General features: G+C 44.5%; 1 non-coding gene across 1 annotated transcript; it reads right to left on the bottom strand.

Annotated features, from left to right (window-relative positions):
- Positions 1-14180: 14180 nt before the first annotated feature.
- On the bottom strand, positions 14181-14252 carry trnap-agg (transfer RNA proline (anticodon AGG)). Its single transcript has one exon. It is a non-coding gene; the product is annotated as a tRNA-Pro (tRNA).
- Between the last annotated feature and the right edge of the window lie 13550 nt (positions 14253-27802).

The following is a 27802-nucleotide window of genomic DNA, read 5'->3' as shown; positions in this document are numbered from 1 at the left end:
CAGAAGGCAGTAGCTTGAATGGTCCGTCGGACGTGGCCCACGCTACACTGCTCCCTTCATCAGCGTGCACGCCCAGTTGAAGGAGCTGAATCCTACTTGCTTCTGAGCTCTCATCTTGCTAGACGGACTTGTTTGGTGTTGTGGTGCTTGGTTTTCAACAGCCAGTCTCACACTGCAGGCTCTGGCACATCAATCACCTTTAAGCCTTGAAGACGCTGGTTTTATAGCATCAACTATAAACCTTTGATGCTCCGTTTTGCAGCAGTTCAGTCGCCACTCTCACCAGCTCGTCGCCTGATTTATTTCCAGGAAAGATGTAAGGCCGCTTAACAAGCCATCACAGCAGCGGCTCCATGGAAATGTGTTGGTTATATTTATGACCTGTGCCAAAGGTTCGGTGATCACCGGAGACCGTCTGTGAGCAGAACATTTTGATAATGGGACAAGGACCAGATGATACATTTTGGTGTTGTTCCTGCGCTCTGGATCCAGGAGATCGGTCCAATGCCAGGGGACTGAAGACAGGTCTTTGGTGTCCTGGTAAACCAACAAAGGAGCAGTATAGAAATATGTAGAACCTTCACTGCTGGATGGATGAGGTATCATGAAACAGTCTTGCTGGGTTGTCCTCATTTTCAGAGGCCACTAGGTGGCGCTGTCTGTTAGAATCAATGTCAGGTTTGAATTTTGTTCAAGTCAAAAGATTTGAGTGAGGTTTGTTATTTCAGTGTCAAGAGACAATGAGGCTTCATGACGCAGTATGTATTGAAGGGTTCATGAGGTTTCATGAAGCAGTGTCTTGATTTTCCAGGTGGTGCTGTCTGCCGCAAAATGTTTGGACTTGAACTACTAATTCAGTGAAACTTCACTGTAACGGTTCAAGACGCGGGGAGGGACTCGAATGCAGCGATGAAAGTCACAGGAGGCAGGAGCGAGTCAAATACGACAGTTTCATCATTCACAACAGTAAAACCAAAACAAAAAGCCTTGCCAAACTGAGAGAATCAAACAAATTTAAATCTGTAGACAGAGACAAAAACACAATGAACAGAAATAGTAAAATCACAGAGCAAAACTGCCGGAGTCCAGGTGTTTTTATACACAGGTGATCAGAGGGTGATTGACTCCAGCCGTGTGCCACGGGAACAGGAAGGAGGGAGACACAAAACAGGGATCAAGGGACAAAATAAAAGCGGATCATGACACTCACATCACTTCTAAACCAAGAGCACCATCTAGTGGCCTCTGAAAATGAGGACAGTGTTTCCTGATGCCTCACGACCCATCACTCACTACTCAACAGATTCAGCGTAACTTCCATCATTCTGGTATCAAATATTAAATAATCTATAAACCCTTTCCACAAAGTTTTTGCTTTCCCTTTGATCGCAGTGCATGTACAAGACGTCCATTTTTATCGGCGTGACCGTCTGTGTGTGGGCGAGTTAGACTTGCATCAACAGTGCAAATGAGTGGAACCTGGACTGTCACTGCTCTGATGCAGGGGTCCATCTAAAATGTATGAGTTCATCTGTTTGGCGAACACATTTGGTCACACTTGACAGCCAGCAGAGCCGAGACGCGCACTCATCTGGCCTTCACAGGGAATCTAAATGGAGATGTTGCCTTTTGGGCTTTACACTGAGTCGAATCAGAGATACGATGGGCCAAAGAAACATGATGATAAGAGCGAGCTGTTTCAGAGCCACAGAAGATCAGTTGTTCTGCTCAAGTCAGGAATTCATCATGTTACATCTGTCTTCTCCGCGACCATCTCTCGCAGCCTTTCCTTGTTCTGGGGCAGCTCGGTCCAATCTTTCTTTCAACACAGTCAGCTACTTCCTGCCCCTGGTTGTGTCTTGTCCTCCTTAACAGAGTCGGACACGATCGGCAGCTGCAACTAATCCAGTTGATTGAACTTCAACTTCTTAAGGAGGAGCTGGAGGTAGATGCAGCGCCAGGCTGAGAAGTTTCCAGCTTTCTTTTGGCAACAGTTTGATATTTGCTTCGTAGTAGAATTCGACAAGGCTTTACAAAAATGTATTCTGTTCTCTTGTTTTGTACTTTCTCGCGCCTGACCTGTTGTGTTTTTACTGGACTTTTTGGGCATTGATCTGCACTGTGTTTGCTCCGCTGGACGCTCCTGTGTTTACTTGTTTTGGACTTGTGCAGCCTCTGTTTTGGTAATAAACCTAGTTTTGTGTAAGTTTCATGTCTGCCTCTCACAACTTCCTGCTCTTGGGTCTCTCTCATTGTCACAACCCTCACAAGAATCGAATCATCCCTATTGTTTTTCTCATCTTTAAATTTTGACAGTGAGACCTAAAAAAGTTCAGGAGACCAAAGTCTTCATCACATGGACTTTACATTCGTCTTCATAATTTGTTGGTTAAATATTAACTCTGGGGATTTTTTTTTCCCTGTGAAGTATGTTTTTTTTTTTTTTTTTTTTTTTTTTTTTTTGTATATGTAAAGCATTGTATTTTTTTGCCCAAACCTTGACAAGTCGTCATCCTGCAAGTGCACATGCTCACAGATGGAGAAAACAATTTGTTTTGGTGAAACCAAACATTTGCTCTCAGCTTGTTGACCTTTGATGAGAACAGATGGCCAGCTCTTCCAAAAATAAAGACAAAACAAAAAGTCTTTAAAGCAGCTGCTGGGATTGATCATGTAAATATAGATGTGAAAGGTTCGGCTGAGGGCGGGAGCAACATCTGCCTGCTGCTTTTATCACTAGCCAGCAGGCAAATTTGTCCTGGAGGAGAAGCAGCAGCTGCTCCATGGAGGTGAGCACCTTCTCCTGAAAGTCAACCATCATCCAAGTCAAGGAAGAGTTCAGTTCCGTGTTGACGGAAAGTCCTTGAGCGAGGTCAATAAGCATGAGGGAGCCAGTGTGGGCGTGTTGGAACTCTGCACTCTGAGGTGGATCGGCAACAATGAAAAGAAAAGATTTATTTTTTTGTCTTATTTGTATTAAGCCTAAATGACATTTATTCAAATCGCATTCTTCATTCTCTAAGCAATGAGCTACTTGTTTTCCTGAGGTGTAAAGGCAGCATGATTTATATAGAAAAATTGAGCAGATAATTCCTCATGATTTTTGAAATTCAATATTTAATTTGCATTTTTTTGTGTTTATTTTGGATTTTCTTCATGTTTTGCTTGGCAATTGATCAATTATTAATTATGTGTTTATAAACTCGGTCGCGAAAGAACTGGATTCCGTGGAAAGCATCTTCAAGAATTCCTCATCATGTGGAGACACATTCTAATCCAGGAACCGATCATCACACTCCCATATTCTGCAGCATCATCTCATTACAGTTTCTCTTCCATTTGGCTGGTGCAGACTCTCAGGGTGACGTGCTGCTCGCTGCTATCAGGCGCCGCGCTGGAGATTTGACAAGTAAACTCCTGTTGGGGTTGGCAGAGCTGCGTGGAGTGGAACGAGAACAGGCTCTTCAATCCCATCGAGCTGAGACGCACATCAGGTGGAAAGTGACTTGCAGGAAAGCAGCTGCTGCGGTGATCCACACCGGAGTTGGTGTTCTGCTAACAGAGTGCTCAGCTGACTGCCCTGGAGCACGCAGAACCCCCCGCTGGCATCATGGCTCGTACGGAGGGAGATACATGCGCCAAGTGAATCATTTCAAGAGAAAATTGAAGTAGTTTCTCATCTCTTGGAGGACAGGATTCATTTTCAGAGAAGCTTCCCAGGGTGTTATCTTCTGATGTCCCGTAGGTGACTTGTCGTGCTGCAGATTTCACTGCGTTCACTAAGGTGTCCATGCGTGCAACAGTGTATTATGGGTAGGTGTGGGCAGCCAGGTCCTCAAAGGGCAGGTGGCCCAGGTTTTGCCGCTGAAATAACACCAGACAGGCAGCCAACTGAGTTCACTCCTAAGACTGGTGAAAAGGTGATGAGTCGACACAAAAACCAGCACCCACTGCGGCCATTTGTGGAACTGTCCGTCCCTGGAATAGGCAGTCTGCAGTCCGTCCTGGATGTCACTTTCTATTCTACATTTCCATCATGGGAATCTGGACATTCAGGATCCTTCATGTCTGAATCACGACCCTTGGCGGCAATATTTGTGGGTCACACCTGACCTCTTCTCAACAAGGAGGGAGGGAATATGATGCCGTGGAGAGGGCGGCGAGAAAGGCGACTCAAGTGATTGGTGGGAAAAGTCACGATGATCGGACAAAACCGCAGCGCCTCACAGAACTGGCAGGGATTGGTTGGAATTGCCTTCATAGCAAGACTGAGAAGGGAATATTGTAATGTTAAGCCGCTGCTCTTTTGTTGTCTTATTTAGTGTTTCTGTACGTAGTAATTCCTGCGAATGTTTTCTCATCATTTTCTGTGCTTTGGGATTTTTCTGTTCACTCAGTGTTTCATTTGTTTTCAGGGGTTGTGAATTCGGTGGTTTGTTTATTCCTTTGTTTCGCGTGACTCGGGTGCAATTTTTATGGGATTTTGAGTTTGGGTTTTTGAGCACATCACTGATTTCCCACCTTTTTCATGTGGAAGAAATCATCCTTTACGGTGAGAAAATAGAGATTCACCAATGTCTTCCTCACCCGCCACAGACAAAACAGGGCAAGAGTAAGGCTTAAAACTGGTGGCGCTGTGTGCTGTCCCTGCACCTTTATGGTTTTATGATGCAGATGATGGCGTGACCTGGATCAGAGGTGGGCAGTTCATTCCCATCAGGGCCCATTGGCATATTGTGAACAATGTATGGGTCGTCAATCCAAAAAAGAGACTGAAGAAAGTAAACCTTTAAGTGGAAAACTTATATTTAATAAAGATAAGGTGAAAACTAAACATGATTCGCTGCTATGCTGCATTTATTCTTTGAAAAAACAATGTTTTTTCAACCATTGTCCAAGTAATTCAGGCATTCTTATTATATATAATGTGTAAGTGGAAAATAAGTACACATTTTTACTTTTTTTTCCTTTCAATTTTGTGTTTAGGGCGGATTTTCTCTTTTCTTTATTGTCATTAACCCAGATTCCTTGAGCAGCAGCTGGACAGGAGAACAGTAGACAGTGGAACCCACCTCTGACCACGAGTGCAGTGTCTTCCTGCCCCGAGCGAAACCCGATTCGCTGCCAAGATATTGCAGTATGGCCTTTTCGAAGCGGCTCCCACAATGTGATCTAAAAACTTTGCTGACCGTATCTGCTGAGCCTAAATGATGGATGAGCGTGTCAATAAGCCTCTCGCAGCTCATGATATCTCTCTCACACCAAGGGTCTATCAATTTTGCAACGTCAATAAAAAGTTCCATGAAAGTATTGGGTGAAAAGCATGAGGGACTGCGACCCCCTCAGCAAAGATCCAGGCCAAGATATCATCTTGGCTCCAGATGGCGTGATGTAAAATGCATCACAATTGCTGCGTCTTGGGTCCGCTGGGCTGTAGAGACAGAAACGCAGTTATCGCAGACGTCATATTGTTAGATTTCATTTCCTTCCACTCTCGCAGCTGGAGACAGCGCTGCGACCTTGGACAAATTAGGGCTTGGTGGAGACTAGACTTCATTATGAAGTGGTTTGGAAGATATGATGGTGAAGGAAGCATCAGCTATCAAAGACGGATCCATTTGTTATCATCTTTAGTCTGTGATATGGACTGAGCTATGGCTCTGTCACAGACATTATTAGACTTCCAGAACCAGCCTGCGCAGAACTCCAGTAAGTTTAGGCAGGAGACATGGTTTTAACCTTCATTTATGAAAGGAACTGAACGGAACATGAACTTGAAATGTTTATATTTAAATGTTCATCCTGTATTGAGTGTGGTCATTTACATGGTTGGCTCAATGGCTTTAGGGCCATATATAGCAAGACACCTTGCCAAAAACCTTTTTCTAAACTTAACCGTCCATCCGTCCTGATCCAGTCACGTTTCTGGTCGCGGGGGCAGCAGCTTCAGAAGGTCACGCCAAACATCCTTCTCCTTGATCCCAAGACGCCTCCAGGCCAGTGAAGAGAGATAATCCGTCCACCTGGTTTTGGGTCGACCCCTCAGTCTCCTCCCATCTGGCCGTGCCTGAAACACCTCCAAAGGGAGGCGCTTTGACTGACTCCACTCAAGGCAAGCAGCGGCTCTACTCCAAATCTCTGCCGAGTGGCAGAGCTCCTCACCAAGGAGACGCCCGCCCCCCGTCGGAGAAAAGTCATTTCAGGTGCTTGTATCTGGGATCTGGTCACGACCATAGATGAGGGTTGGAATGAAGACTGACCGGTGAATAGAGAGCTTTGCCTTTTGGCTCAGCTCTCTCTTACACACCATGTCTGTGTGAAGGCTGGAGCTTGATAGGCTGGATCTGTTGAAACCAGAAGCTTACTTCACGCTCCCCAGTCACGCCTGTCCACCTCATGTTCTCCTTTACTACATCCGTCAATCTTCATGCTTGCGTTCCTCTTCTTCTTTCCATGTCTGACTATGGATACGTTGGAGTAGGAGCAGCACTTACCGGAGGAGCCTCTGCTGAGAACAATATGTACATATATATTTTCATTGTCTTTTGAATTTGGGCTTAAATTATTTGTTAAATGACTTTTAGTTAAATGACTTAAATGTAGTCACGTATGTACATTTTTGTCAGGTTGAGCCCGACTCATTTTGGGATTCAGTTTGATGAGCAGAACAAGTCCTCTATTGGCTCTCAGGAAGCCTTTCATTTCCCAACCAGGTTGCCTTTATGTGCTTTCGTTGTTTTGAGCTCCACCAAATATGCAGGATTATAATAAAGCAGCTAATTAACAAGGCGTTCTGGGACCGTGAGATGAAATGATCCACATTACTCCCGTCTCTTTGGAGTTGCGGGTGAACAGAGAGAACCACAGCCAGAAGGAAGGAGCAGAGAAACTCACCAAGCAAAAACATTTGGACTGGCGTATTCAGAAGGCGCAGATACAATTGAAGATATGGATGTCATTCATTTGTTTTTCTGTGAGAACTAGGGATGTCCCCACACCATTTCTTTTTTGCCAGTAGAGCATGAGCGCTAACATTTGAGTGCTTGCCGATAGCGAGTGCCGATATGAGTAATTCATATCGTCATGACCACATTTTAAATCATGATTTTATTTCTTTTTTATTTTTTTCAGGAGATGTTCCCTGAACAAACATGGCTCCACTGCCACAGATTTCACTCTTAACATTTCAAGTTTAGCCATAGCAACATGTGAATATGGTAGCACTTTAGATTGGGGAACATGCATTAACTATTAAAGGTAACTAGCTGCTTATTTACTGTGAATAATCAGCGAGTATGATGTTGTGTATAGTGACCATTCCTGTGTAAAAATGTGGTTCAGGCATAACAAGACACCAATAAGCACCTTCCCTTCCCTTCATCGCTCACGTTCTGCGACCACACGCGATAATGAGGAGCGCTGTACTGGAAGGAAGTAGCGGCACTTTAATGTAAGGCCGGCTCAGTGTAGTGCAGGTTATCAAATAAAATCACAGTAGGTATCTGGTGCTGTCATGAGTGAGTATTTGACAAGTACGATTACAGCAAAATAGGCCAGTATCTGAGCGGGTACCCATGCTGGTATCAGATCTATTTGTCCTTTCATTTGTGTGTAAATTACTCACAAAAGTTCTTCTGCACAAAGGCTGTATCCTCATGTATTGCTTCCGTAAACATGGATGAGACATTCCCCGTTTTCCTGCGTAAGAAGCTGACTGTTCAAGTGAGGAGTAGAGGTTTGTGAGTAAGGTTTTTAGTGAAAGATTCCAGAGTTTCGTGCGATCTATTGATCAACTGATCGGGATACAAGGCGTGGGTTGTGTTGTACATTCCAAATGAAAAGGCAAAAGATGAATCAAATCCCTGCATTCCATACAAAAGGCGCAACTCTGAGACAGACAGTGTTCGGCTTTACACTCCAGCGACCAACCTGCTGCCTGCAACATGCGCTCAGTTGACATGACTTTCTCTTTTCTTGTGAATTCCAATATCATCAAGTGTCTGAATCTGTACTGATCCACATCAGAGTTCTGGAGCCGGAGGAGAAACTGCCTGACACCTATGCTAGCTCTGCAGACGAGCCCATTCCTAGCATTTTATTTCCTTTTGTTTTCTCCCATCACTGCATCCTGCTGGCATTTCGTCTCTTCCAACCGCAGCCTTTGTTGTTTCCTGCTGCGGCACCAGAAGACCAGACCTTCTGGAGCCCCTTAAACAAACCTGTCAGTAGTTGAGCCTCTTTGTACAGCGCATCAGTGCACATGAAATCATTTCATGTCTGTTCTCTAATCCCTTCATTCAACATTCAAGTCATACATCATATGTAATCGTCCTGTTTTACACTCACTCATCACTCATCTATTACCCTATACATTGGTGCTATAAAGGGATGGTCGCGAGCTGCATTTCAAGGATCGCTGCGGCAATAAGGAAAAATAATCTGGTAAAACGCTTTCACCTTGTGCCTCCCAAAACTTGACCTTGAAAACCTTGTAGGTTGCATGCACGATGATACATGGGTAACTCCGGAGGCATCATCATTACATAGACTGTCATGTAATTCACATGAAACTCAAGGTTATGAGACTTGCGGCATTAACTTCCCATTCCTCACATTTCTAGCCAAGAGAACTTTAGCTTGCCGTCACGTGAGGCCAAGAATGAATGCGCTGCCGTCAAGAGGTTATCTGAAAGTGGTTAAACGGGATGTTCTGAACGGAACAATCTTGGAATGACCCAACATTGTTTTGGGGTTAGTGCCTCTTATCGCTGGGCCCCTGTGTGTTTCGCGCTCTCTTGACCCAGGAATCAGGCGATGCATCAATTTGGAGCCGAGCTTGCTGTTGTTGCCACACAATACTGATCTTCTGGTTGTGTCAATAACCGTGTGGCAAACCAGGGGCTTGTGGGAAGAGATACCCAGCAGCGCTGTGTGGTGAATAGCCTTTCATGGTGCCAGGGATCGACATGATCAAAATGGATCCAGTTGTTTCTACAATTGTGTGAATTCCAATTGTGTCCCCAAACACCACCCCGTACACACACACACACACACAAAAGGCAAGGTATCTGAGCCTTAAAAGAGAAGCACGGAGCCAATAAAAACCCAGGTAAAGTCAGTGTTGTCTTACCATAGGAGAGCACAATGATGACTTGGACAAAAGCTGCCAGGGAGTTTCAAGTCAATATTGAGTTTTTATTGATGCTCCTCTCCTCTGCACAGTCATATATTCTGTCAGTGGATCAATGAGGTTTCTTTTTCTTTTCTTTCTTTCTTGTTGCAAACTTCTTTTTATTTTTTGTCAGCTCATGTTTGGCTGAATCAGTGTGCCACACTTAGAACATTTTTCATTTGGACAATTCATTTTTTTGCAGGTTCTCAGCATTAAACTCAAAGTACAGGAACGCTGCGTGGTGAATAAAAATTGCACAATGGTGAGTTCAATGCAGTCTGAACTTATCTAAACATCAAGGACAATTCAGTCAATTTCGGTCTGCTGGAGAAACAGCGTCTCCCAATCCAACTTGCTGTGCATCCAAAAACCACTGAGCTGCTGACACTAGCAGCCGAAATGCAACCTTTAATTCCATTACAACGTATGGTGACCAGGTTACCGCCGTTTAAAAAGGCGTCTACAGTTGATAGAATTGTGTAAACATCCATTGGAGAGTGATGGAGAGCGATGCTCCAGTCACGGAACTGAGAGCTTTCAGGGCTTTGGTCGCAGGAGGCACATCTCACACATCACTCCAGCTCTGCTGGCCGCCCGTCCAAACTGCCCACGATGAGATCCAGCCGGCTGATCCCACTATTCAGTGGAAAGCCTCTGCTCTCCCTCGGACTAATCTTCGGCCACACGGAGCCTCAGGAATGGTGAGGGCTCTGGAGCCCTTGGGGTGGTACTTTGACTGTGTTCCTTTTGTGTGCAATAGTTAAAATAGTTCTATAATAACGCCACAAAGCTGCATCCTAAGTGTATTCTCTGCTTAACACAACAACCCCTGTAGAAATTGTGAAAACACTCGCATTCAGGAGTCTGTCTGCTTCACAGCTGAGTCTGCGGAATAAACTATCTGGTGTCTAAACCAAACAACGGCATGTTCAGTCCCTCATGGATTTCTCACATTTCTTTTGACTGTTCCTGCCAAAACTGCCTGACTTTGTGGCAGATTACGGTGAAAGTTGTGATCATTTATGGTTCTGGAACAACATGGCGGGAAATGAGGACCTTCGCAAATGAGCTAGTAAAAAATTTGCATTTTTTTTTTTAGCCTAAAAAAAAGCTTCAGGATGCAATGATTTTAACCAACTATGCAAAAGTGTTTTGATACACGAATAAATAACTAAATGTACAGGCCAAATAAAATAAGTCCATGTTCCGTGAGTAGATTCTGGGCTGACAGCGTTGTTTTGTTCCGGAGCGCCTCACAAGGGCGGAGCCTGACGGAAGTTTGGGTGGGTGGAGTCAGAGAGGTAAAGATGTGTGTGTTTTTGAGGGGATCATTCACACAGCAGCTGCTGATCTGTTCCACTGGGTGGCGAGGGATGTAGAGGCTCAGAAACAGCCAGGAGAGAGATGGATCTGGTGGTCGGCCATGTTTGTTTATAGTGTTCGGGTGACGCTGCACTAGTCAGTTCAGCTTTTTACTTACATTTCAGTCATGGGGATTTGGACGTTTAGGATTCAGGATCCTTCACGTCCGAACCAGAACCCTTCAAACTATCTGAAATCACTCAAACAAAAAAGCATGTAATAATCGCGCTGTCTGTCATGTGGAGCATGGAGATAATATTTAATTGAAAATTAAGTCTGTTAGATCCCTCCATCATCACGACTGCACAAGGAGGCCTTCATTAAAACCAGGAGTGGAGGTATCCAATAATAACCCTCTGCTAATCGCTCGGCTGGCGCAGAGGTATAATACCACAGAAGGCAGGGAGAAGCTTCTGACATTTGAGGAGACAGTGGGAGTGGCGGAGGAGCTCTGGCAAGTGTTCCCCACTGCACATGCTCTTATCTCTTTCCAGCTGACTGGGGTCTCAAACGTTGAAGCTGCTTCTCCAGTTATGTTTATCATGTATGATAAAACCAAGATGAAAAAAGATTCCAAAGGATTCCAGTTTTCTGCTCAAATTCTCTGATGCACAGTGACTTGAAAAAGTTTTTTGTTTGACCCGAACAAACAAGCTGAGATGTGGTAACAGTACACAGCGTGAATTCACAACTTTGAATCTTTGAAAGCGACTCATTTGCACGGCATATTATTCAAAAATAAAAAGAGGGAGGTCCGTTTTCCTTTAAAGGCCCCTGACTGAGTGATACCGACGACCCTGGGTATTTGTGGGACGAACACCCCGGCGAGTCATTTGATAACACCCTTAGAAACCAGGTGATGACCAGGATGGTGACAGAGGTGAGAACAGACACAGAGACAAAACATTTCCATCAAAATGATGAAACATTTCCTTTCAGGCTGAAGCAGTGTGGAGGAAAACCAACAAAACAAAATGGAGCTACCAACAAAACACCACAAATGTCTGGCCCAGTCTCACTCCCATGGTGTAATATATTACGGTCAGGAAACCCACTTGGTCAGTAATTGGTTCAGTCAAAAGGTAACATGCGTTTCCTTCAATTCTATGGTGCTTAGCTTCCTACACTCTTGAACGCACCACAGTCTCCATAGCTGACATGTCACGGAGGAACATGTTTTTTTGTTTCCTTCATCTATCTGTTCACTGTTGCTTGTTGATGCCAGAAGGTGAGTTTGTTGATGGTATTGAGGGCGAGACTATACTTTAATATTGTTTGACAGTATTCGGTTTGGTTGCACCTTTGCAGCTTGTCATGGTTTGTGCTTTTACTTTGTCACTTCCTGTGTTCCGGTTCCTTGTTTGCGCACTCACCCTCTCCAGCTCCATGGCAGCGCAGCTGGTTCTCATTCCACCGATTGCCTCTGCAGAGATTTATACACCTGGAGAACCAGCATGTGCTGCCAGATGATCGTCTTTTGTTCTCATGGTTTTTCCCTCTGCGTACGCGTGTCGACGACCTCGGTTTACATTATTGTCATAAATGTGTATTGTCATAAATAGTCTGCTAACAGAACTCTCGCTCATCCGAGTCCTCTGAGTTTGGAGTCATGTGCTCTTAGGTCACCTTAGCTTAGCACTCATGACGAAGTGAGTGGTTTCTTCTTTGGGACCATTGCAAAAGGTAATTTTGTTCATCTCAGTTGATGCTGTGCTTCTTATACAGAGATGCCTTTAGTTATAATTTACCGTATGTTATTTTGGACCATCCCAAATACTCGTCCGCGCCAGGTCACCTGCACGTTCATCAGTTGGATGCTGGACTGGTGGAGCGCTGAGAACCTTCTGTCATCATAAGGTTCATCTCACTGACTCCATCATTTCAAAAGAGAAGAAGTTTTCAATTCTCCAGTGTCCACCCTGAACCCCCCCCTCAGGGTGCAGGTCTGCAGTCACCCAAGTGTTGGGCGTCGTACCAAGCGCGCCCAGCTGCTGCCCCTCCCTCCTACGCCCTCACTGTAATTGCACATTTATTTGGCTCATTTCGTCTCACACTTGAAGAATTCTTTGTTGATGAGCTGTTTGATTGTCATGGTGCTGGAGAGTCTACGGAGCATGTGATTGCACCAAAGTCCCAAACTGCTGTGGCACGGACCGTCCATCAAGAGGACGAGCCAATTCTTCTGCCTTGGCAACGACAATCCAGTCTCATCCAGTTCCCATCTCCTCGCTCCAACTGGCCTTGTGGAACTATTTCTTCAACTGGCTTTTTTCTTCACAGAATATGGACGAGTGCAGAGCCGAACATGGTGTGTAAATACATGAATGTCTTCATGTTTATTGGCTCTTCGGACTGGATCTATTCCAGTCTGTTTGTCCTTCTACAATGGCATTTCTGTCCTGTGTACTGGCATTTTTTTCCCTGACTTCACTACGTTGAAAAATGTATTTTACAAAACGGCTATTAGAGAAAGTAGCATTCGATTTTATCCAGTGTATGGCTTTTTTGTCACTTTGGAGGGAAAAAAAAGCCAATATACACCATTGAAAACCAACAGCAAAAACACACGATTCTATAACAAAACCATACTGTTTAAACAATCTAAAAAGTCATTAGAAATATTAAATTAGTCATCAGTTATTAGTCATCAGAAATATTAAAGAAGAAAAAAGAAAACTTGCCCATATCAACCACTTTAACCAACCATTTTGAAAGGGTCTAAAACCATTTCTATTGTGTTGTGTAACACTTTGGCCACTCAATCTATCAGTTATCAGAGGTGAAACATGCCCTGCTCTAGCAGTGCTTCAGTTTTTTCTTCAATATTGAATATCTAATGTTGAATGGAGTTTAGACACCATGATGCCATGTACAAAAAATGCTCTTAATTTTGCAATGTCTACCATCTATATGGTGGCGAGTCAGAGTGAATTCCTCATGATAATGCGTTGACCCACTTCTCTTCTGTTCCTTCCTCCTGTAACCCCAGTGATCTGTTTTGTTTCTTGTTCAACACGAGCAGCATGTCCACGTGATTCGCTCATTTTTCATGGTCGAACCACTCAAAAACCTCTTCACCAAATGGATTCCTGTCGAGTGCGTGCATTTTATGTCTCCTCCATGAGCTTTCTAATTAAAATCCATACCCTTAATGAGCTTTAGGACCCCTATTAGTAGAGAAAGATTTACTGAGATAAGAGCCGTAAATTGTGCTTCTTTTAATTAAGAGCAAGATTTACAAGTGCATTCGTGTCTTTCACTACACCAGACACGTGACAGGTTTCCTCAACAGCAAGAAAACTGCTTTGATCGTGATCTTCCGACAGTTTTCCATCCATGAGAAGAGAAAAGAACATCACATATGTATTGACTTGACGCTGTTTCATTGAAGATCGGCCATCGCAAGGCATCTGTCACTGTTTTGTGAGTGATGCAGCCAACAGACACATCGCCAGAACAGCGACTTGTACCCTGGACCATCAGATTAAAAATCTGATGAATAAATATATAAAAGTAAAAAGTACAGGGAAGTTCTTTTTAAATTTTGGTACATAAGAACTAACAGTGATGTCAGTCTCACATGAGCAACCATGATTTGTGGCTAGTCAGGAAGTGCGAGCTTATGAGCAACATGCAACACCTATTGGGGCTCGTCCGGGATTTGAACCCGGGACCTCTCGCACCCTAAGCGAGAATCATACCCCTAGACCAACGAGCCTTTTATGGCAGCAGGGTCAAGTCAAGCACTGTTTTGTTGTTGTTTTTTTCCTGCATTGATTCAAATGAACTTCCAAAAGAAGAAAGATTAAAAACACAAAATGACATGGGAGACACCATGACGCTGCTCAACCAAAGATGTGCCATGAACAGGTCACTCATCTGTCACAGTTTTACCCTGGTATTTATCATGGTGCAGACCAACAAAGAAGCAACCAACAGACAACTTTCCCAAACAGGGACTTGAACCCTGGACTCTGATATTAAAAGTGTGACGCATGACCGACTGAGCTATTCAGGCCTCCATGTGAAGACACACTTGCTTCAAATCAGCGGGTTCATATGTAGCAGCAAGAGAGTTTAGGGAAGGTTGTGAGTTCAAGCATCAATCAAGAGACAAATTCTTAAAATTAGGAAAGGAAGGAACACTGAGTCAGTAACAATGTGTGGGAACACAGTGCATAACTCAAGGTTCTCAAGTCAGTCTCTCATGAGCAACCTTGATTTGTGTGTAGTGCCGAAATGGAATAACGTTCTGGGCTCGTCCAGGAATTGAACCTGGGACCTCTCGCACTGAAAACTAGCTTATCTTTCGCACAATGACCCACTTTTGTTCATTCTTACCCAAAGAGCTGGTGACCAAAATGCAACACCTATTGGAGCGCGTCCAAAAATTGAACTCTCCTCAAAGACCATTGAGCCATTGAGATCAAGCTGATGTTTTGAAAAGTCTTTTTTTCCTCTGCATTTATCTGTACCTTTCAAATGAGCTTCTAAAAGATGAGAAATAAAACCAGTGAATTGCCATGGGAGACACCATAACGCTGCTGTACTGAAGATGTTCAGTACAGCAGCGTTATGGTGTCAGTACAGCAGTACAGAAGACAGTTCTAACATCGTATTTACAGTGCAGACATCACCTGAACAGAGACTTGAACCTTGGACCCTCAGCTTAAAAGTCTGATGAATAAATATATAAAAGTAAAAAGTACAGGGAAGTTCTTTTTAAATTTTGGTACATAAGAACTAACAGTGATGTCAGTCTCACATGAGCAACCATGATTTGTGGCTAGTCAGGAAGTGCTAGCTTATGAGCAACATGCAACACCTATTGGGGCTCGTCTGGGATTTGAACCCGGGACCTCTCGCACCCTAAGCGAGAATCATACCCCTAGACCAACGACCTTTATGTCAGCACAGACAAGTCAAGCACTGTTTTGTTGTTGTTTTTTTCCTGCATTGATTCAAATGAACTTCCAAAAGAAGAGATTTAAAACAAAAAAATGACTTGGGAGACACCACAACGCTGCTCAACCAAAGATGTGCCATGAGCAGGTCACTCATCTGTCAAAGTTTTACTGTGATATTTATCATGCCGCACTCAGACAAACTGCCTAAACAGGGACTTGAACCCAGGACTCTGATATTACAAGTGTGACGCATGACCAACTAAGCTATTCAGGCTTCCATGCGCAGACACACTTACCATAGTGCAGACGTCAAACAAAGACATTGCCTGAACAGGGACCGACTGAGCTATTCAGGCTTCCGCTGACTAGAGAGATCAAACATGAAATGATCTTTCACAGGTTACATGAAGCAGAGGAGAGCTGCCGTCATCTGCATGGTTTCTCCCGTGCCAGGGCAACACTCAGAAACCAGGCACTCAAATAAATATAACTCTGTCTGTCAATCCATCCATGCCATCATTATCATAAGAAAAGCTTGTATTAGTCCACAGGGCCAAATGGTCTGATGGCTCCAAAAGATTGAGGAAACGGTTTCAATTGGGAGAGTGCTGGTTTAATGGCGGCGACAAGGGCGCAGAACACGGTGCTCTTGTCGAAGTGAAGATGAATTAAAGTGAGGGGAGCGCTCTTGTGTACACAACACTGAAGATGAATGGAAAGAAGGAGGGAACAGTTTATCTCTGGTCCAACCATGTGAAACGTGTCACCATCATTATTCTGTGTGCCACACATTCAAGAAGAAAGGAAGAGCGTCTTGTACATTTCTGTCCGATCGATAGGCGACCCCAGCGTCACCTTTCCTTTGTTTTGTGGGCCTTGTTTTCAACTTGTGAAGAGACTCACAATGAGGCCGGCGGATTAATGTACATTGATTTCTAAGTTCACAAGGGCCAAGAAGACATCCATTCTCATAAGAGGAAATGGTTTCAGTATTTTTCAATAGTTCCTCTTTTGAGGAGTCAGAGCGCGAAGGCCGTTTTGATTAAAGCCAACAACTGCGTAGTAAGCAGAGAAAGAGGCATTTAGAAGGAGGCAACCTACGCTGCAGAAACCATGTAAAAGGATAAGAAAGAGAGGACGGTAACATTAAAAGGCCAAGGTCATTTCTTTCCGACTTAGATTCCAAGTGCTGTCAAACCTGCATCTCTGTCTCTGCTGGCTTCAATAGAGCTGATGCAGCTTTAGGACCAGTGTCCTCATTTTCACTTCATATGCAGACTCTTTAATAGGTGATGGCTTTGAAGAATAAGGAAAGGAGAGCGCCCCCTACTTAGCTCTGAAAATGACTACACCGTCAGATGAAGCTCCATCAGCAGTTTCGCCTCTCACTCTCTACATGTTGCAGAGTTTGACTTCATTTTCTCCAGTCAGATGGCAGCCACTCTGTGCTGCCATGTGGTCGTGATACCTAGACAAGGCTTCATGACACAGTATTGAAGGGTAGAGGATATTTCATGAAACAGTCTCCTGATTTTCACAGGCCACCAGGTGGCTCTGTCTCCTGTAAATGATTCAATGAAGCCTCGTGTCATTTGTAAACCAAGAGCGCCATCTAGCGGCCTTTGAAAATGACTTTCATCAATCCTTCAAGACTGTTTCATGATACCTCATCTACCCATCACTACCATTTACTCGGGCCATCTGAATCTGAAACAGTCATTGCAATGACTGTTCAAGTCCAAACACTTTACAGCAGACAGTGCCACCTGGTGGCCTCTGAAAATCAGGACACTGTTTCACGAAACCTCACGTACCATCAGCAGTCAGAGATAGAAGAGCTATACTTAGTGGGTTTCACCACAGCACCAACTAGAGATTCTAAACTTTGGACTAAAATCCAAATGTGTGCAGCATACTTCAGCTCGTGGCCATCGCAGTGTTGTTTCGCCAGCCCTTGTTGGTCACCACTCATCTGACTAACAGCCATATTTTCCCTGAGAAACACGTCACACGTCTTATAGCTTTCTCATTTATGACCGGAAATGATGAGCCACACTGGCGCTGCCCGGGTCATGTGCTGCATGCAGAGGAATTACCAGGAGACATTGTGAACGAGAAGAAGTGTATATCGCCTTCTTTGATCTCCATTTGGTTTTCCATTTCGTGTTCACACTTGCACCAGCTGCGCAGCATCGTGACGCCTGATACAGCTGCGATGACAGACCGTGTGGGAAGCTAACACAGGTGCAGCCATGGAACCCATTACAGATCCGCACATCATCATAAAATGGATGTTTACTTGTCGGTTCAGCTTTTGTCAGCTTTGCAAATGCATTTCTGTGTTCGTCTGTGATGGGAGTCAAAGGACACGAGGCTCACGTCACTCGGGTTTCTTGGTCTTTCAAGCCATTTTCTTCCTCTTGTACTGAGCAGCGAGGAGCAGAAAGATCTATTCTATGCAACAAGCTTTAAAACATAAACATACCACTGAACACATTCAGCTTTTGGAGATGATTAACAATTTTTTAAAAATCTTTTTAAGATTTAGATTATGCAGTTATGGGCATGTATTTAGGAAAAGTCAAGCTACTGTGATTTCAGTGGAGAAGATAGGTGGATGTTCCCGAAATTCAGGTTTGATTTCATAATGTGCTAATGTATTTATTTGCTGGGTTTTCTGCGCCACACTCATTGAGCCAGAGGAAGGAGGAGAATTGAGAGCCAGAGGTGGAAAATAGTCTCTCTCTTAGAGCAGCTTATCTCAGCAGCGCATGAGGAGCGCAGCCACCAAAGTTCCTGGAGGAAGTCAGGTAGTAATTACGTCTTAAAAGCCTGAGCGACCACAGGACTCAACACAGCATCAAGAGTCTATGGCGACTTTCAGAGGAATGAGTCATTTGAATTCTCCAATTAGACAAGAGTCACGTGATGAATATGATTCTGATTCTCGAGTCTCACAATTGATCATGAACCAAGTTTGGACTGCTGCTTGTTTGTTGGGTTTATTGGGTCAGTCTTGCAGACTAGAATGTGACGATGAACAAATTTAAGCTCATTCAAGATAATTCAGAAAGGAAAAGCACAGTCTGACTAAAGTTCTGAACTTCTACACTAGTTTAACATTCATTTCCGGCTGTTTTTGGTGCATGTTCTCTGCATCTGCGTGCGTCCACCTTCTTCTCTCAGTGTCTGTGCACCACTTGCGCCATCTATCCTGATAGTCATCCAACCCCACCCTCAGTTTGGAATCCTGCAGGTTCCCGCCCATCTTAATGGCATGTCCCGGTCCATTGAGTCGCGAGTCATAGCCATGGCATGTTGGCCTGCCTGAAACATTGGTGTGAGGTGGGCGAACAACTCATGCATCTCAGCCCTCGAAGGTGGCGCTGGACGAAGACAGTCGCTGAACATGTTGGCCATACAGGGTTGACAGCTCTAGTCCATATGCAAGTTTTCTCGTTCCTTGAGGCGTCTGAAGGCGGTTGAGGCGGCCCACACCCATGTCCATGGAATTGTCATTTATGTGAGACTACGGATGATATAGATCACAAACATCCATCTATACATCTTCAGTTAACCAGCGCTGAGTCCTGTTCAGGGTTGCAGGCAGTGCTGGAGCCTGTCCCAGCAGTCATTGGGCCCCTTTAGAGTGTCCGATTAACCTACTGAGCATGTCGGAGTACCCGGAGAAAACCCACGCAGGCCCTTGGGGAGGACATGCAAACTGTACCCAGAAAGGTGCGGAGCTGGATTCAAACCCTGAACCTTCTTGCTGAGAGGCAGCAGTGCTCACCATTGTTCCACTGTGCCGCCCAGAAATCGCAAACAACAGTTCTGAAACTACGATGTTTTCACTCACAGTATTTGAACCTTTACACATATGTGCCAGCAGGGCAGGGTGAAAATTGTTTCAAAAAATATTTTCAGCTTTTTCACTTTAGAACCCTCAAGATTTTTTCATCCTGCTGAAATGTTGTGTGCGGGGTGAAGATCCATTCTGAAACATCTGCGTTGTCATTCCAAGCAACACACTGTTTTTGACTTCAGGTTTTGAATGAATGAATGTTCTTGTGTGATCAGGAGATGAATGTGTGACTTGGGGGCACGTTTTACTATATTACCTTTAGGAGCGTCGAGGACTACCCCAGGCCACCAAGCCGTCCTTGGCCTGCTCAGCTTGAGCAGCAGAAGTGGGGTTCACATATCGCAAGTTTTTGTCCTGAGGTGTGTTTAAAGTGAAGCCATCTCACAAGGCTCCTGGCGAATATATTGAATATCCATTTCTATTGTTAGACCAACACTGCTTAAACCCTGAAAATAGTTGACAGCGATGCTCTCATTGGTCCCCTGTAAAGTAAATGTACCTCCAGTTTTGTTTTGTCGGGCGACGATTTAATCCAATTCACTTGCCAGGCGAAAGCAGTGGGCAGCTGTGCTCTTGGGACCTGCTGCGTCCCATGGCCTCAGGAGGTGAAGCTTTGTTATTATTGTCTGGTGAGGCTCACTTCAGCTGATAGACCTGGCAAGAGCGGCTCCGTCGCCCAATTGTGTGGCGTAAACATGGAGCTGCAGGAAGTGCTGAGTCCAGGAGAAACAATTTTCAATCTCCAGCCCACCAAGACGGATTGCTGCCGGTCTACGGCTTGACGTGGACCAGACTTCTCGCACTGTTTTCCCTTTCCGCCCGCATCTTTTCCTGGACTCGCCTCAGCTACTCCCCTCCTGAGTTCATTATGCACACAATCTGTGACAGACCTCATCACTCGGGCTCACTGTAAAGCTGCCAGCCGCTGTAATCTAATAGTCATGTATAAATTCCTTCTGGCAGGCCAATAAAGCCCAGATTAGTTTGGAAGCCGAGGTAGACCTATACAGCGGCGGCAGAGCCCTGAATGGGCATTAGTGCTTCCTTGTCAGCAGCTCTCTGGGGACAGGGATATTGATACTTGCTCATCGCCTCCGCCGTCTCCAGTTGGAGTGTTACAAGGCGAGCTGTGATTTGCTTAACAAGTACTGGAATTAACGCTATCGGACTGAGCTGTCAGTGTGGCTGAGGGAAGGGAAGGGAAGGGAAGCAAGCGTCTCAGTTCAGACCCAGTGGACTTGAACAATTTCCTTCAGATCGAAACGCTCCCGCGCCCTCTATTCTCCGAGCAGCATCTGTTACGCGCCCTCAGAGTTTGCAGCGGTGATGGACTGATGGCGCTTCATGAAACCGTGTCCACTAGATGGCACTCTCTCCTCTAAAATCTTTGGTTTTGAAGAATCATTTCAATGGATCCTCGTGGCATTTTAAAACCGAGAGCGCCACCTAATGACCTCTAAAAATCAGGATACTGTTTCATGAAGCCTTACCATGTTTTTTTTAAACTGAAATGGATTAAGACACTTGTTCAAAGCGTGTCATCTAGAGGCTTCAGAAAATGAGGCGACAAATCTTTGACACCAGCCAACAATAATATAGTGATTTCCTGGACTAGTTACCGATTCAACCTTCAACAATTTGCTATCTTCGTCTATTGGACGGAGCTCTGGCGTCACCCGAAATCACCACGAGAAATGGCCTTTCCATTCATCGATTATTTCCTCTGACAAATGGTTCATCAAAAAGTCATTTTCAAGGACTCTGGCGCACAGCAGCGGCTGCCATGGTACTTCCACAGGCTGATGAACAATAAGTTAATAATATCTTTTTCTTGACATCAATCATCTTAAGGCTGAATTTGACTGAATAAAATATTATCAATAATAATACAGGGTCTGGGCTGCAAAAAAGATGCTGCTCAATTCAGTCAACACAGAGAAAATAAAGCTAACAAATCTGAAGCGTGACGTTCTTGCTAAAACATGATGGTCACTTCAGTTTTCTGGGGTGAATGTGTTTGATGTGGTGATGTTTAACTGCAGCATTCAGCAGATGAAGCGGGTGTTAGACTGCAGGCTTTCATCTCCAGCGCGATGATGAAGAATGGGGAGCAGGCGCATCACAACAACCTTGCTCTCAGGGCGACACAACCTCCTGTCTCTGTGAAGGAGGCCCACTTGTCGAGGCAGCCGAGAGATTTATGTGACCATTGAGATGGCACTTCCATAGTGTTGTTGACGGCGTTAGATCTGGTGAACGGGATACTGATTTAGCACTCCAGCTTTCTTCCACACGCTTGACTCCATTGGCCTTGATGTTTTTTAAGCACTCAACAACCTGAACCTTCTCTTCCACATCGAGAACTTTATTGTTGTTAAAAAGAAAACCCGCACCATGTAACGTGGCGCTTCACCTGCCACTGTCACTTCTGAGTCACAGAAACTCACTTGTTGGACTGAATAGATCCATGAATGTAACTCATATGGTTCAACATGGGATTCTGGATTTTGGTCCGAGGATTGCTTTGTTTTCCATTTGCTGGTTGGCTATTCAAATGAGCCCCCCGTTCTTCCATAGCATAGCTGGTGTGAGCATCAGATCACCAGCTGTCGAGAGGAAATAAGCCTCAGTGTAATTACTACCCTGCAGTTTCGGGCACCTGTCCTGCGCTTTAACGCTGCAAATTCAATTTATAAGTCATTATTTTATGAAATCCCACCAAGTGTGTGTGTGTGTGTGTGTGTGTGTGTGTGTGTGTGTGTGTGTGTGTGTGTGTGTGTGTGTGTGTGTGTGTGTGTGTGTGTGTGTGTGTGTGTGTGTGTGTGTGTGTGTGTGTGTGTGTGTGTGTGTGTGTGTGTGTGTGTGTGTGTGTGTGTGTGTGTGTGTGGAGCTAACATATCCAAGTGTGTTAGCTCCCCACATACTTGGATATAGTTCAGTGCCTCTTCACATTCATGAAGACATGTGTTGGGTCTGTAGGAGGGCTGCAGGATATTGATAAAAACTCACATTACCATGGTTTTTTTCTTAGCAATATATATTGTGATACAAACACAGTCTAGAAATTATTCTCACCAGTGAAAGAATAACCTTATATCTTGATTCTCGCAAGTGAATCTCAGACAAGTTTCATATTGAAGTAGCTAAAAACCTCGAAAATATAGGAAATAAATAAGAAAAAACAAAAATGACCGTGAAATTCAGTGACCAGGGAGGTTGAGTTACGCTCTTGCAGTGAAGGCTAGATGAGGTTTCATGACACAGTATTAAAGTGCGGATGAGGTTTCATGAAACAGTGTCCTGATTTTCAGGGACCACCAGGTGTCGCTGTCTGCTGTAAAATATGAAACCTCACATCATTTCTAAACCAAGAGCTCCATCTAGTGGCCTCTGAAAATCAGGACACTGTTTCATCGACCCTGCAGTACTGTTTCATGATGCCTCATCTACCATCACTACCTACTATGCAACTCTGTTGTAGCGGTAGTATTCGCAGTAGAACCTCGACTGAATGACAGACTGGTGTTAAAGTACACAATAGTATGTATATTGCACCATGACTGAAGGGTGAAATACACAGTTGCCTATTCAGAGGTTGACATATCAATTGGTGGAGGATTAGCAAAGCAGCCAGAGAGTGACCCGGGCCACAAGCATGCGTCTCTGAGTTAATGGTGCTAGAGAAAAAATGTTTGTTTTGGTGTTGCTGAACATAAATGCTCCGAAATAAAGAGAAGTTTTCCAGGCAGATGTTATTTTTCTGGATTTGCAAACTGATATTATATTAGGGGGGAAGAGCTCAAACGGCGTGCGATGAATCCAAGTGTTTCCAGCTGCAAGTCTGATGACATGGAGAGCACGGTTGGAGTGGCAGCTGGATTTTGATTGAAGGACGGAGAGAAGCTTGTGGCGTCCTCAGGCAGTGATGACTGACTCTGCAGCTGCTGCAGCGGCGGAAGTCGCAGCAGGCGTTGATGCTGAAGCCAGTCACAGCCGGAGACAAAAGTTCAACTTACAACCTGTGACGGTTCCCAGTACCAAACTCCCCTACCACAACGTCGAATTAACTCAGAGAATGTCACCAAAATTCAGCAGGTTTATTTAGGAACTGAACTGCACTTCAGTAAAAAGAGACTCTGCCTTCATTTGCTCCATATTTCTGCACGTTTCCACAAACTTGACAGATACGGATCAAACAGAGCAGTACCACCTGAAACCATGGGGGGCAGTGTTGCTGTTCCTCCCCGATACGTAGCTCTAGTGAGACAGGAAGAAGACAGAACAACGGTGGAAACTCTCCGTCCTCCAGTGGCCATATATTTCACCAACCACCTCCTCCTACAACACTGCCTCCGTTTCTTCTTCTGTGCCAGAGCTACATGATCAACACTGACTCCACGGTCGCCATGGTTTGGAGTGTGTTGTTGTCTGGGCTGCTCCCCCTGGTGGATATATAACAGCCATACCAAGATAAAGAAGCGTGGAAGCCTGTGATCAGTGACGGTAACATGGTTAATGGGTACATTTTCCTACGTAAAGCATGAATGGGCTTTTATACCTGCAACACAGCCGCTTGTGTGCATGCAGCCCGTCTCTTCATACTCTGCTCAGCAGGATTCATGCTTTGAGTTTGACATGCAACATTCACAGCCTCTTTACATCCCACCTCAAAGTCACCTTTTCAGACGCCTCTCTGTTTTATGGTCTGCTTACAAGTCTCATAAAACATTGAACGGACTCGCCGCATCAACATGGACTGATGAAGGAGCAAAGCAGCTTGTCACACGCCGACACACGTCTATTGTGACCAGGAGTGTTACATGGAAATCCATTTACAGCCTGAATGGGCAGCAGCCGTTTCCAGGGTGCCAGGTTCAAGAGAGTGTGCTGGCTCATACACAGGAAATGGATGTCCACAAACCTTTTTGGACCAAATGAATTCATGATGACATTCAAGAAGATGAACATGAAAAATATTGAATCCATTTGTGCGTTTATTTAGATTTGATCTCAGACGATATTGAAGACTGTTTTGTTCAGCTGTTTCGTGTTTCTGACCTGCACGCTGTCTTCTCCTTGCACTGTTGCTCCAAATGTTAATCAGCGTTTTTTGTGTCTTTTTTCGGAACCGTGTGTTGCATGTAACACTCAAGCTCAATCCTAAATGTTAACCTTTTAGCCTTCAAAAAAAAGTGTTCAGGGCTACGTGAGACACCACTTAAATGCAGATATATCCTCAGACTGTTTGAAAAAATGTCAGTCAATTCAAAAGAAGATTGTTTTGAATATTATGCATTATGCATAGGGTCCATTTTATTTCTTTATACACTGGTAAAAAAGCCAGAAAAAAATGCGTGAGGACTGATCAGCTGACCCACGACGCGCTTTGTTACCGTGTATAATGCAGCCTCTGTATGCAGACGTGTCCCGTTAGCTCCATTTACTGACTGTTTTTTCTTCATATTGAGGTGTAAAACCTTTCCTGTCTCCACACTGGAGCGTGGTAGAGTGTCACAGGGGAGGTGCTGGAGCGCTCACTCCAGGGTTTGATGTCCTGTTGTGGGCTGGAGCTGGGACAGGGATGAGGCCAGTCTGGGACAGAGCGTGACTTGGTTTATGACTTTGTCACAGCCAAACTGCACAGAAGCGCACATTCAGAGCTGGACACGCACCGGGCACCTCTTCCCTTCTGGAGAGACCTCACTCACTCGGCAACCCCTCCCACATGCAGCGGCCACACACATAGAGGAACAGCCACCTGCAGCAGACGCTCTACATTCACTGCTACAAAAGACTATTTTAAGGCTTGGAACGCATTATTGCTTTTTCCATTCATTGTAATGGGAAAAATCCATTCAGATTTTGAACAAATCGCTTCTCGAACGGCTGTCTGGAACGGATTGTGGTGGAGAACCGAGGCACCACTGTATGATGTTCCTCTGAGCTCCACTGAACCACACAGATCCAGGTTTTTTAAGTTGACCCACATGCTGACAAAAAAAAAGTATGAGATAAACTTGAGTATAAGGACTCCACCCAGCCTGTTGCTACCAAAAGTGGGTTGACAATATGAATTCTTCTTCTCAGTCGACCGTTTCCTCCCACTCAGTCGCTCCTGCTGGAACTTCCAGTCCAACTTCCCTCTTAACTCCACTGATATTTGCTGCACTTTCTCTCAAGGCAAAAAGGCCCAACAGCAAACTCTGAACACAGAATGTTTTGGCGAGAGTGGAAAGTCCCCTCCACACATTCATGTTCACCTTTACTCTACACCCCTGAATGTTACCTGGTATTTTTGGGTGCGCCCAGTTGACATGATGTAATCGCAAGCTGTTTTTTTTTCCCATCATAATATCAAAATCACCTTCTTCATTCATCATCAAATTATTCTCAGGTGTCCAACTGTTCATCGCCGCCGCTGCTTGGTAATTGACATTTGGGGATTCTCAAATGTCAATGATGATGGATATCCCTTTATTAGGAGTGTGCATTTCTCAGCAGGCCCACTCCCACCAGTCCTCTGCTGCTCAGCCGCTCTGACATTTATTAATTGACTGGCACACTTTGGGTTCGACACGTGACGCATGAGCCCGGCAGATGTTCCTCGGTATATGACTAAGAGAGGGGACGCAAGCTTGGTGGTGTCTAAAGCTTCCGTCGCTCACATATGCTGGACAGCTGCTGGCTTTCCTCATACACGGTACAGCATGGCGCGCTGAGATGCTACCAATGTAAAGAGCTTTGTTTTCATCCTCAGAGAAAAACGGGGTTTCATTTTACGTCCAATACATTGGAGACAAAGCTTCTTCTTTTATGAGTTTCCAGCAGGCGCTGGAAAGACTTAAAGCAGTGAGCATGAAAATCCGATCTCCATGAGTCTCTGCTAGTGATGGTTGGATCGGGTATCATGAAACAGTACTGCAGGGTTGATGAAACAGTGTCCTCATTTTCAGAGGCCACTAGATGGAGCTCATGGTTTAAAAATGATGTGACGTTTTCATTTAGCATTTCACAGCGGACGATCTGGTGGCCTGTGACACTGTGTCATGAAGCCTCATCTGCCCATCACTATGAAACATTATTACAGGGTTTATGAAACAGTGTCCTAATTCTCAGAGGCCACTAGATGGAGCTTTTGGTTTAGAAATGATGTGAAGTTTTCATTAAACATTTCACACCACACAGTGTCATCTGGTGGCTTCTGACACGGTGTCATGAAGCCTCATCTACCCATCACTATGAAACAGTATTGCAGGGTTTATGAAACAGTGTCCTAATTCTCAGAGGCCACTAGATGGAGCTCATGGTTTACAAATGCTGTGAAATGAAACAAACATTTCACAGCAGACAGCGCCACCTGGTGGCCTCTGAAGATCAGGACACTGTTTCATGAAACCTCATCTTCTATCATTCTGAGTCAGTCGTGATGTGGGTCTGGCTCAGTGGTGACAGCACATGAATATTCTACGGTTTCAAAGACAATGTGGTTCTTGGACATAACACATCGCACGTTTCAGGTAAATTCAGAAACCTGTGAACCAATAAGAACGTAACAATGAGCACAAGCGGTTTTAAATAATCTTCTGCTCATCGCCTGCTATTATGAAGACAAATAAATGAAAGAGTAATTAGAGGATGATGAATATCTGAGCGAGTTCCTCTTCATTACAGCCTGTGTTTTCAGGGGTGAAATAGACAAAGTGCTTGGAAGACAAATTGCACCAATTACCTGGAAAGGACGGCGGATTAATAACGCGGCTAAGCATGTGATATTTTAGAGGTATTGATTTACTCTGTTTTCAATCTGAGACACATTCAATTAAAGCGTTTCTGTGGCGGAGGAAAGGAGCCTGGGGGGCGTCACCAACCGCTTCTGGATTAGCACAAGTCGCGCCTGAATTTCAGAGGCGTGACGTGTCTGAATCCCAGGTCTGGAATAGAGAAGATGGAGTCTTCGAGGAGTGACACTTCAGAAGCTGTGTTCAAAAGACTGACAAGGAAAATGCATCAAATTCACAGTAACAAATATGTGATCATGGATAAATGTATTTATAGAATGAAAGGGATTATTTCCTGACTTCAGTTATGAAGTTGAGCTGTAATGTGCAGCATGAAAGTCTATGAATTTATATTTAGAAGGGAGTATTTACAGAGGCTCAGATGGATCTTTGAGCTGACTGCGCCGTCAGAACATTTTCAATTCAGAGTTTGAGTTATGCAAAAAATAATTTACTGTCCTTGACCATTGAGCTTCATAGCTCATTCTCTCACAGTTCAATGGGCCCAAACAACTGTTTCAATTGGAAATGTTGGGTCGACAGTGCCACACGTGCACGTGATACGTGGAATAAAATCATGTCTGTCAGAGCAGGTACATTGATGTTCTCGATTGACATATTACTTGGAAAAGTCCTTCCATGTGCAATGCTTTTGAATTTCATGCGACAACTGACAATCTCTATATGAGACACAACTTCAGTGAGTCAAGCTTTGATT

Source organism: Synchiropus splendidus, chromosome 7 (genome assembly GCF_027744825.2).
Source record: "Synchiropus splendidus isolate RoL2022-P1 chromosome 7, RoL_Sspl_1.0, whole genome shotgun sequence".
Taxonomy (NCBI): Eukaryota; Metazoa; Chordata; class Actinopteri; order Syngnathiformes; family Callionymidae; genus Synchiropus; species Synchiropus splendidus.
The sequence above is the reverse complement of the archived record's forward strand: the minus strand, read 5'-3'. Positions and strand labels throughout refer to the sequence as shown.